Source organism: Nannospalax galili, unplaced genomic scaffold, assembly GCF_000622305.1.
Source record: "Nannospalax galili isolate Female #2095 unplaced genomic scaffold, S.galili_v1.0 scaffold125, whole genome shotgun sequence".
Taxonomy (NCBI): Eukaryota; Metazoa; Chordata; class Mammalia; order Rodentia; family Spalacidae; genus Nannospalax; species Nannospalax galili.
In genome coordinates this window covers 2,963,980-2,977,046 of record NW_008354705.1, presented here as the reverse complement: position 1 = coordinate 2,977,046, position 13,067 = coordinate 2,963,980, and positions in this window count along the sequence as shown.

Genomic DNA, 13,067 nt, shown 5'->3' with positions numbered 1-13,067 from the left:
CCTTAATGACCTACGTCCACCAGCAGGACCCACCTGCTAGTATAGCCTCCCTCAAACAGCAGCACCGCCTGGGGACCAAGAAGTTAATGTATGAGCCTACAGAGGCATTTCAGTTTCAAACACAGCATTTTTCATTACTGTTCCATGATTAATGGGGTAGACAATAGTCTCACAATGACTTTTATTTCTGGAAGTTTTTCACAGAAAAATCTAATCAACTATTTTTTCTAAATACAATTTTTAACCATACAGCCTTAAGGTAATATTCCAAAGATAGTTTACTGAGGAATCCTGTCATTGCTTTTCTTCACATAGGCTACATATTTCTTGCTATTATTAATGAGCAGGTCTCCTTTCTAATTAGCATGAGAAAAAACACAATGTTAATTAAAGGTGGTGGCATACATGTGATTAAATTCAGAAAAATATTTTGTTGGTATTTTTCTCTTATAAACATATGATATTATGTTTAATATTTACAATTGTTGACAGCAACAAATAATTCATTTCTCCAATACATGTGCACGTGTACATGTACACAAACATTCACTATTCTACAAACCCTTGAAGCTCCTTGATCATACCTAGATAACCCAGTGAACCCATTTTTCAAAAGATAAAAGTCAGCTTTACTTTAATAGGAAATTTATATTTGAGGCAATTTTATAATCCCTAATGGAAAAGTACAACTTTATGTCACAGTAAGAAGTTTACATTTTGTAAAGTTAGGGTTCCAAAAGAATCCTCAATATATAGCTCATAATGGTACTTGCAAGTCTTCCTATGTGAGAGCAATCATTGTGTATGTGTAGATTCTGGTAGTATTTGGAAGAAGCAGCTGGCAAGAGAAACCGAATAATTAAAGAGAAACAGTATTATATTTTTCCTTAAAGTTGTACAGAAGTTATCTTTCAGAAGACCCAGGTTAAAATCACAGCACACACATGACAGCTAACAACAGTCCATAAGTTCAGTTCCAGGGAATCCAATGGACTTTCTGGCTTCCACGTGCACTGCACAACGCAGGTGCACTTACATGCAGGCATAACATTCATACACATAAAATAAAAATAAATAAATCAAAAAATTAAAAAGTAATAACTGAAATTGTCACTTAAATAGAACTTTGATATTTCATACATTTTGATCATATTTAGACCCCTTCCCCTATCTACACCCCTTACCTCCCAGCTCAGTTTCATTGTGGGTCCATTCACTGCAACCTGGTAAACCTATTCAGCATCAAACCCTTAAGGAAACAGACTCTCCAGCTCTGAACAGCCATCAGTTGCCAATGGTTTCTCAGGTAGCACTGATATTTCTTCCCCTCTTTCCCACTTCTACGCAGGGACTTTGTCTGGAAGCTCAATGGGATTTTCATTTAACAGTCCTATGGCTTCTGGTAGGGATTTCTTCCATTCCCGTGCTTAAGGCTCTTTTTTTTTTTTTTTCTGGAGAATTTCTCCCCCCTTTATTACCAAGTTCTTTGTATATCCCTCCTTCCCCCTTTCCCTAACTACCCACTTTTTGCATATTTCTCCCTTAGTAACACCTTTATCCTACTAGTCTTCTCTCTTTCTTTCCCTTTACCTCCCTGGTTCCCTTCCATGTTCCTGGTTCCTACAGTTACATCAGTATATGCACTCACTTATAAGGATTTGGTCCTAGAAGCCACAAATGAGGGAGAACATGGGTTTTTTTCTGAGTCTATGTTACTTCACTTATAAAACTCTTTTTATTGTTTTAATTTTATATGTATGAGTGTATTGCCTGCAAGTGTGTCAGTGCACCTACATCATGCAATGCCCATGGAGTCAGAAGAGGACACAACATTGGATTCCCCTGGAATCAGAGTTATGAATGGTTGTTAGCCACCTTGTGGGTGCTGGAAATCAAACCTGGGTCTACTGTGAAAGTAGCTGGTGCTCTTACCCTCTGAGCCACCTCTACAGCCCAGTTTTTCATTTCTTACATAACTTTCCCCCTCTCCTTTATTTCTGCTTTCTGCCACCATCTCTCAAATCAGTTATTTCCAAATCCCTATTTAAACCTCTGATTTTAAGGCAACCCAAACCAAAACAATTACTGTTGTGTACTCTAAAGATATAGGGCCTTTCATTAGGAAACTAGAACATTTAGACCACTAATAGTTCTTGAAAACAAACCATATGTTTCATACTTAAAATTCTAAAAGTCAATTACTCCTCACAGCAAACCTGGGATGTTATTGTGATCTTCCTTTCCAGGTAGGATTAGTGTTATAGGGTTTACTCTACAGACTTTCAAACCCAAGTATATCTGAGTTCAAACTAATATTCTTTCTAACATATTGAGTCTCAAATCATCTTGTCAATAATGTGTATCTCCCCCCCCCACCCCAGAAATTTCAATAGCAATTCCATGAAGATGTATAGACTGCAGAATTTGTCTCTAATGAGCTCCAAAGACTGGCAGTGACTGACAGTACTTCTTGTTACATTTCAAAGAAAGATCTTCATCCTTTGAGGGAGCCCTCCTGCTGGTTTGAGATTCTGCAGCTGTTATTGCTTCTGCTCTGGCTTGATTCCAACTCACATCATTTCTGCAGCCTATATAATTTCCCTTAAAATTCTTGAATCATCTACTGTCCTGATCTTTGCAGCCTAGCATGGCAGAATTAGAATCAGTTAAGCATTCTGAAAATAAATTAAGGTCTATAAAATTTTGGCAAGTCGTATATTAACAATAATGATTTCTATATTCATTATGCAACAAAACAGAGAACAGCTGAAGCCTGATTATAATTAAGTTACAAAAGTTGCAGGTATTAATAAAGTGGAATTAATTTTAACAAGGTATGAATATACATTGCATTCTCAGTCTGCAGTATGCAGGCATGATAGAGAAAAATACCCAGAATTTCTATAAAGAATTTATAATGGAGCCTGGGGAGATGGCTCAGCAGTTAAGAGTACTGGCTACTCTTGCAGAGGACCAGGGTTCGATTCCCAGCACTAACATGGTGACTAACAGCCATCCATAATTCCAGTTCCAGGTTATCAGATGCCTCTTCAGGCAGTGTACAATATGGGTGCAGTTACATATATGCAGGCAATACACTCATACACATAAATAAATAAATAACAAATAAATAATAATTTTAAAAAGAACTTATAATGGCATCATTCCTTTAAAAGACTAGTTTCAAAAAATGAAATAATTCTTGTTGATATTCTTGGTTGAGTTGATTACAGATAATTGAAATCATAAATAGAAATAGATTAAATAAGAAGAAGGCTTATTCTCCCCATGTAAAATCCAATAAGTAATTCAACTATGGTACAGTGATTCTATGACCCGCAGTGGTACTCTGCCTTGTTCAACATGATATTGTGACATGGACATGATGATTATTAAGCTGTAGACATGAAGTCCATATTCCATTCAACAGGAAGAAGGAAGGTCAAAGTAGGAGAGGACATTCTCTTGCAGTTGGCTATGCTGAATGCACATGACACTTTATGATTTATGTCTAGAGACAATATCCAGACCAACTGGGAAATGCACTCTTCAGGTGGGGCATCTTTATAACCACCAAAACCTAGAAGTTATAGTGAAAAGAACAAAAGAGAAAAGTGAATATTTGTGGAAAATATCACCTGACATATACAGGTTTTAAGTCATATAAAATTATGACCAGTAACAAGGTCTACCAGGTATGAATCGAATGATCTTGATCCTAGTTAACTTTTTGAGCTATGGTTATGTCACTTATAAAACTGGAGACTATATACTTAACACCACAAGTTATTTCAATAGCTAAACAAAACAGTGCCTGAAAAATGCCTCACACAGTGTATAACATATAATCTGTACTAACTAGATAATGAAGTGAAGCATTAAGAAAATATTCTCACTGCAATCTTAACGTCTACACATTGTTTGGGTAATTGTGTGGGTTTTGAAGGAGTGTGTGGGACCAATTCTGAATTTTTATAAGGTAGTCGTAAAGTTTGATGAAGGAGCAAATTGAGTAGAAGATTATTGTTACAATTTATAATAAAATCACAATTCATTTATCATGCCGTATAAATAGCTGTATTAGTGACAACAAATATATTTTAAGTGTTAGGAAAAGTATATATATCAACACAGCATATTTTATCTATTACCCCAAAAGCTTTAGTGTTATAATAACCCTCAAGTTTTTCAAATAAATCAATTTAAGCCCAAGCAGATTTGTAGTCTTGCCCAAGGTCACACAGTATGAATGGTCGATTACACAAGAGGGGATAGAAAGCGGCGTTTGCCTGCAGATACCACTTAATACACTCAACTGCGTGGCTTGCAGGGTCTAGCTTCAAGTCATGAATCCTTTCACCCAACCTCATTTAATTGAAGTTAATGATCCCAGAGAGGGCACAGGGTAAAGGACGCAAGGGAAATGTGCAAAGAGAAGAAGGGAGACCAGTTTCATTTTCACCATAGACTTCCTGCTGACAAAAATGAGATGAATTTAAATTTTCACAATTCCCAGTTACAAAATGATTTAACTATGTGTCAAATTAAGCAAATCAGTTTCTCCAAATCTGTGTTGGTATTCAAAAGAATATCTTGTTTTCTTTCATGACTGAAAGTATGAGTAAAATGATATGATTATATAGCATTTTTCTTAAGTACAGTACAAAATTTAGCCTTTATAAGATTTTAGTCTGATGGAATGGTGCAAGCCAATAATCAACATCAAGATGTGGCCAGAGGATCATGGGCTTGAGGTCAGTCTGAGATACACTGAAAATACAAATAAAAGATAAATCAAGTGTCAGACCAGTAAGTCTTCAGTGAAATAATATTAAATATCAACATCCTTTACTGACAGCCTAAAATTCTATAAACTACAGTTATTAAAAATATTATGTTTTTCTCATAGTCATTTTGAGGTTTGTAACAGTATCCTTAATAAGAAATAAACAAGGGGGCTGGAGACACAGTTCAGTGGTTAAGAACAATAGCTGTTCTTGCAGAGGACCTGGGTTTGATTCCCAACACCCACATTGGGGCTAACAACAATCTAGGGACAAAATGTCCAAATACTTGGAGCCTATGGGGGACTTTTCATTCAAATTTCATGGTATAAGTGAAATTCTAGGAGAAAAATTTAAATAGCAAATGGTTTCTGATATCTAAAATGAAATAACAGAAAAGAGCATCTGATTGATTGAATCTTCTAAATTTCGTATATAGCTATTAGAGTGTTTTTCCATAGTAATGACTGGGCTTGCTAGGAGGGCTCTCAGCATAGGCAATCATCATACAGGAGAAACAGAGAGACAATGTTTACATTCTACACTAGCAAAGAATAGAAGGGACAGGAAAGAAGACAGGAAGTCAGAAGTAAGGGCCCTAGTGACTCTCGTCAAAGCCTCCTCACATCCTCTCTGCAAACAGATTATCTTCCTAGTAAAGTCTTTGTTTTACTGAGTTTGTTCCTTTCCAAAAATGTTTAAAATCTCAGAAGAGGAATAGTGAACACATATATATTATATGCTACTTGAGTTTTTGAAAGTTCAATGGATATAAAAATGTCAATATAGAGATCATCTTATTCCTAGATTTCATAATGAACTTGTAAAGTTGTTCTGTTCTGAGTTTAATTTTATTTGTAAGACCTGAGGTCAGCTAATTTTAGTGGATATTTTATGATAGGATTCACAATAAGGATGTTTTTTAAATTTTATTTATTATTTTTATTTTATGTGTATGAGTGTATTGCCTGCATGTATGTGAGTGCACCTGTGTCATGCAATTCTGCAGAGGTCAGAAAAGTGTTTCAGAATCCCCTGGAACTGGAGTTAAGGACTGTTCATAGCCACCATGTGGGTGTTGGGAATCAAACCAGGACCTCTGCAAGAGCAGTCAGTGCTCTTATCCACTGAGCCATCTCTACAGCCTTGGATTCACAATAAGTATGTTTTAAAAGATTCCAGCCATTCAAATTAAAACACAGTTCTAATGTAGAGAAGTATTGATACATGTATTTTTTTAAATATACAGATAATTTGTTCTCCAATTTTAGATGAGAACAAACTAACATAAGGCATGATTACATAGCTAGCATATTGACTGGATGTAAATAATGCATGTCCTGTCCTGTGCTCTAGAATTTATTATGTTATCTAGTTCCTTTTTTCCTTTACTTCAGAAAATTTCTTGAAAGTAAGTACCTTTAACTCATAATTACAGAAAAGTTTGATTAATATCAGTCTGAAATATGATATAGGGTTGGCACAATTTTACCCAAATATGGTTTAATAATGATTTTTTAATCATCTCACACCCATGATCTAAGATAATCTTTTTTTAAAATAAGTACTCCTTCCATATACTGAATATATTTTACTTTATTAACAAATACTATGCTTTCGCTTGAGAAGTTCACATTATTTTATAGTGATAGCAAAAAGAGAATAGCATTGTTCTATACGCCTGTGAGGAAGCATAATAAATGTTGGGCAAACACAATGGCCTATAGGTAATCCCAATGTTTAGGAGATATCTCTGGAGCAAGTTGACTAGATAGACTAACCAAATCAGCAAGCTCTGTTTGGGTTCAAGTGAGAAATTCTGCCTCAATATATAAAATGAACAGCAATCAAGGAAGTCACAGTACACCAACAACTATCCTGAAAACTCATGCACAGACATGTACACATATGCAAGCATACATACACACATTTATACATCATGCAAAAGAATATGTTCAAAGAAAATCATGTTTGAAAAACACCAATGGCCAACAATGTGAATGATAAACCATTTGTCAGTATGCACAAGACCCTGGTTCAATATGCAGTATCTTTAAAAAAGAAAAGTAAAATTAAACAACATTAACATTAATAGATTACACTCTCACTTAAAAATGGTTAATTAAATATTTTCTTCATAGTGCAAGTAGTTAGATTATGGATCCACAGGACACAACACCATTGCACAGAAAGTCTGCTTAGTTTTATTATTTTTGCATCTAATGTCTGAGACCTACTGAGTGCCCACCAGGTGTCAAACATTTACTGTGTATAATCTTATCTGTTGCTAGAACTCTATTAATTAGGTGCTAACTCATTTTAGATATCAGTAAATGGACAAGAAGTGTTAATTAACTCTATTGGTAAATCACAGAGCCAGTATTTGATTTTAAAAAAATCTGACTATGGAGCTAGAGAGTTGGCTCAGTTTTTAAGCACTGACTTCTCTTGCAGAGGACCCAGCTCCGATTCCCAGCACCCACATGGTGGCTAACAACCATTTGTAACTGCAGTTCCAGGGAAATCTGATGCCTTCTTCTGATGTCCACAGGCATTGCATGACATGGGTACACTTACATACATTCAAGCAATACACTCATGCACAAAACTAAAAATAATAATAAATCAAAAGTTTATCTGACTATAAAGTCTATCTTATTAATATTTTTTAATATTTTTGAGACAGGGTCTCCCTGTAGTCCCAGCTGGCCTGGAACTCAATTTGTAGACCAGGCTGGCTTTGAATTCACAGAGATCTGCCTGCCTTTGCCCTCCAAGTGCTGGGACTAAAGGTGTGGGCCATTGTAATTGTTTGCAGAACATCTAGCCAAGAAATTTACATGGCACTAAGCAGCTCTAATTTAGCCTTTGTCTTTTGACATTGCATTATAGTTAGGAAAGGGGACATTATAAAAAAAAGGCAACGTGTGCCTCTGGTGTGACTGATACTATTGACAGGCTGGGGTAGGTTATGGGCTCAGATTTTAACACAGTGAATTCGAAGTGGTTTTCAATATTTAAGTGATATTCCCCAGTGGGTAATTTTAAGTCAGAAGCTCAAAATGTAGTTCTAAAGATATATACTTTTTTTATATTTGATGATTGTTGATTAATATTTTTAATAAGGGGGAACCATAGAATTCAAAAATGTATGCCAAATTCAAAAGGATATAGATATATATATAGAGAGAGCTATGAGATATAGCTCACTAAGCAATCGTTTTATCAACAAAAAAACAACAGAAGCAGCCAAAGGGAGGGAAGTTGAGAATACTTTTTTATTCATTTCTTAGCTTAGTTGCATACACCAGCTTTGGAGACAACAAACTCCAATGCTCATATCACAGAATTCAAGTTGTCGTCATTCTAATTGACTTAGAGATTGTAGCACAGCACCCAATAGCACTATCATGTTTCCCACCAAAGGCATCACAGTCTGACACTGCATTATATAGACAGAAATTGGCCAAGCATTTATACTCATTAGCTCATACTTGGGAATAGACTAAGAAACAAATTCTTTTTAATGTTTTTAAAGGTTAATTAGACACATCTCATTTTGTGTTGGAAGGACTGTTTAAAATATAAACACAAATCTAAGGAAACAGTTTGTTCACCAGAGCATAGAAAAAGAGGACAAAGAGAGACATAGACTCAAAACTAACTTCACGTATTTTGTATTTTGTACAATGGTAGCTATATTTTTAAGCTTTCCTGTGTTTAAAGATACAAAATCAGTATAATTCAATAACATTGTAAAAATTTAGAAGAAAGTTGAATAATAATGATGTAATATACACATGCACACACAATAAATGTAAAAAAATTAAACAAATCAAAATAAATTAGCAGATACAAACTTGGTTAAATATACTAACTCCATGACCATGAGACAATGATCAATATTCCTGAAAATGGTAATAAATATCCACTTTTTATGTACATTTAGAAAGAATTTAATACTGCAAAATATATAGAGGATTAGAAATATACTAAGTAATCAACAATATAAAAAAAGCCTCCCATTCAGAACTTAAGCTCTACCTTAAATAGATTGCGGTTATACTTGCTTGTTTATATCTATACCAAGCTATGGCGTTTGAGACATGACAAGTTTTACTGGCAAATACAGCATTCCCCAACAGAAATTCTATTAAAAATATACTCTTAATTTTTTGTTTTTGGAATTTTGGGGACAGGGTCTCCCTGTAGCCCTAGCTGGCCTGAAATTCTACATGTAGATCAGGCTGGCCTTAATCTCACAGAGATCCGCCTGCCTCTCCCTCCTGAGAACGGGGACTAAAGGTACGCATACCACTACTCTTGGCTCAAAAATTTATTCTTCATTCTTAATACAAGCTAATAATAAAATGAAGAAAATTATCAAATAAAAATGAACAATTAATGAGGAAGTAGGTCTGTTTTACACATTTTCTTTAATTACAATATAATAAAACTACAAATCAATGTCAAAATTATCGAAAAAACTAAGGCTTACATTTGAAAAAGGTAAACACATACACGCATTTATGCACACACAAAAACACAGTCCTGATGAATTCAAATGTCAGAAAAAAAACAACAGAAATTTAATTTTTAGAATGCACGTAAAATAACTAGTCAAGACGAATCAATAGATTCCAGTAGTAGAAACAACATTAGAAATAAATGAGTTATTTACTCAAGAGACCAGAAAAAAAAATCAAGTAAGCCCTCAAGGGCAAAGAAGGTAGAAAACAATGAAGATAACAGCAAAAGCTAATGAAACAGAAAATAAGAAACATGAGGAAATATAGTTTTAAAAGTCAAATAAAACAGACAAAAGTTGAACAAGACTGATTGCACAGAAGCAGAGACGCCACAGTGAAGGGGTGAGGGAAAGCAAGGGACAGTCCACTGCTTTGTATTAGACACCTGCTGTTAATAATTTTAGCTACTATTCTCTAACTTTGATATCAGCTAAAGTATATAATTCTATGTGGAATCTTAATTATTCAAAAAGAAATGGGAAATATTAATTAACCTGTAATGACTTTGATTTGAAGTTTTGGCTTTCGAGTTGTTGCTATTATTATTATCATCGTCGTTATCGCTATTATGTAGCATACAAAGTAGCAGTTTTCCGAAAAAGGGATTTTACGCATGCGTTGTTGTGTTTGGTCCTCCTCTCTGGATCCTCATCTCACCTCCCTGCCTCTCTTCCTCACGTGTCGCCTTCTCAAGTTTCTTCTTTCCATTTTTGTGTCATGCGTGTTCTATTACTCTCCCACGCCCCTTCTTTAAAACCTGCTTCCATTCCTACGGTTTTCCTTTTGATTTCACAACTCCTATTCACACTTTTTCCTATATAAATCCACAAATATAAAAATTAGAAGCTGAATCCACATGTTAAGAAACAGAAGTAGTATTTGTCTTTCTGAACCTAGGTTATCTCAATGTAATAGTTTCCGTTTCCAACCATTTTTATATAAATTTCCTAATTCTATTTTTCTTGACTGTGGTATAAAATTCCATTGTGCATATGTAGCACATTTTTATAATCCATTCTTCTGTTGATGAACAGTTAAGAGCATTCTAAATTTTCCTGCAGACACATCTGTTTCTCCATCTTAGTTATAAACTTCAAATATCTTCAAGTGACAGTTAGCCTGCTTCTTTTTTTAAATGTCCCAAATAATATAAAGAATGTGTCAAAACTGATTTATAAGGTTATTGTCTTGATATCAGAATGAAATAATTCAATATAAAACAGATAGAGATGACTGTTTGAATGTTTATAGCACTAAAGTATCTAAAAGGTTTAAAACATTGCTCATGGAAAAGTATGCCTTTTTCAAGAGGCATACTTCACATTTAACATAGGTTAATACCTTTTAAACATATTTTTATTGATTAAATAATATAATTCATTATATCTTCATTATAGTCAGACCACTCGACCAACTTCATGTCACCTATTTTTTATTAATTTTTTTTATTATTTTTATTTTATGCATATGAACATATTGTCTACATGTATGTGAGTGCACCCATGTCATGCAATGCTGAGGTTTGTAGCCACCATGTGGGTGCTGAGAATCAAACCCAGCTCCTCTGCAAGAGCAGTCAGTGCTCTTAACCACTGAGCCATCTCTCCAGCCCCATCTATTTCTTTTTTAATGTATATTTTATTTACTTTCTGTGCACTTCATACAATAAAACTTAATTGTATTTAGACCCCCTTCCCCATCCACACTCCCATATAGACCCCCCACTTGATTGATGAAGTCTGTCATATATGTTAAGGCCTATCGGGTGAGGCATTTGAACACAGATGTCCCTCATTGCAAGTTCATCCACTGGAGTCTACTCAGTCTATCTAGAATCATTCCCTTAAAAGATATAAACTCTCCTTCACAAACAGTAATCAATGGCCAATAATTCCACGGTTAAGGTTGGGCCCTTCTGCCCATTTCCCCAGGTCTATGTTGGGTTTTTGTCTCATTGAGACAGCATAGGTCTTATGTATGCTGTCACCATTGCTGCAAGTTCATATGAGCAAGTCCCAGAGGCCTGAACACTTCTGTGTCCTTATGTTCTTCAAAGCCTAATAACCACAACAATAACCAGCACAACAAACTATATTGGTGCAGTAGTGGCATTTTTATCTTGGGGGTAATCAACAGCTATCTAACTGGACTTAAGGCTCTCTCAAAGGGAGGGAACTCAATTGTGGCACTGTAAACATAGCCAAATATACATGACTGGAAAGGTCATAGATCCTAGAGAAAACACTAAGACTGTCATATCTCTAGACAAATGACATTTCTTATTGTATGCTAAATATGAGTTCTTATATTTACACACAAGCATACCATACGCAACTCATGAAAGAAGCTTCTTTTTAAAAGAGATGGAGGCTATGATAAACTTCCACAACAGTTACACACAAAGAATATATGTCCGAGAGAGGAATAGTTTTAAAAGAAACATCTAGAGTGGAAGCTCTACACCTAAGACTCATAGAACATAGTAGAACACGGGCTAGAGAGACTACTAACGCACCAGTGAAGTTTCCTCATGCAACAGAGTGCAATGCACACAGAAGACCACAAATGGCTAAGTTGTAGAAAATGTATTTCTTTCTAAAAGTTTTTTTTTTTTATAGGCCTACCCAGTCTAATCTGTTTCCCAAGTGCTCTTGAATGTAGCTGTATCCCTCAGAGTCCTGTCAACCTACCAGGCATCACATCAGTAGGGAAAACTATCTCCTAGCATCTATCAATTACCAATAGATCCTCAACTAAGGCTTGAGCATCCTGCCCACCTCCTGAGTCCATGCTGGGCCCCTTTCGGGCTTGGGTTTGGACCGGTATTGGGTATTCTGTCACTAGTGCTGTTGGTTCATATATGCAACTACCCTGTGGTATCCAAACAACACAGCTTCCCTTGTATTCATCTAGCACCTCTGGCTATTTCAATCTTTCTACCCTTCTTCCACGATGAAGATTAACACAGGAATTCATAAATGTTCAACATGCAGAGACTATGTAGTTGTTTTTAGCCAACTAAAATTATTTTTAAAAATAAAGATTTTGGTCCTAAGGATGCAGAAAAGCCAAAATATATCTTGTGAGTGTCAGAGAGATTTGAGAATCAACATGTAGAAAAACTTCATGTCACCAGGTTGGTTGGGAACCTCTTTACCAGGTGAAACAACTTGCTAGTCCAAAATAATGTTACTTTTTGTGTAGGATAGTGGATGTTTGCAAAAGATAAGAAATAGGAAGATGGAAGATGATCATCTACAAGGGAACAGAATAAAAGAGAGAAAGAACAGATTTACTAAGGATATGTCTTATCTGTATTTTTGATTTTAGAAATGATAACTTTTAAAGATTTATTTTTATTCTGTTTATGGGGGGGAGGAGGAGGAGGAGGAGGAAGAGGAGGAAGAAGGGGGGAGGAGGAGGAGAGAGATTGTCATGGTACAGAGCTGCCAGTGGAGGCCAGAAGAGGGCATTGAATTCCTTAGAGCTGCAGTTACAAACTTTTGGGAGCCATGGACACCGACGCTGGAAACCAAACTCAGGTCCTCTGAAAGAACAACATGTGCTCTTAACCACAAGCAACCTCTCCAGTCCTGAAACCATAATTTTTCACAAATTCTAAAAACTAAGTTAAAGTTACGGGGGAAAAAAAAAAACTCTGCCTTTATAATAAAAATATAAGTTAAATGCCTTTGTCTGTTATCTAGTGCAAAACCACACAACACAATTCACAGATTATATATCCTGAGTGGAA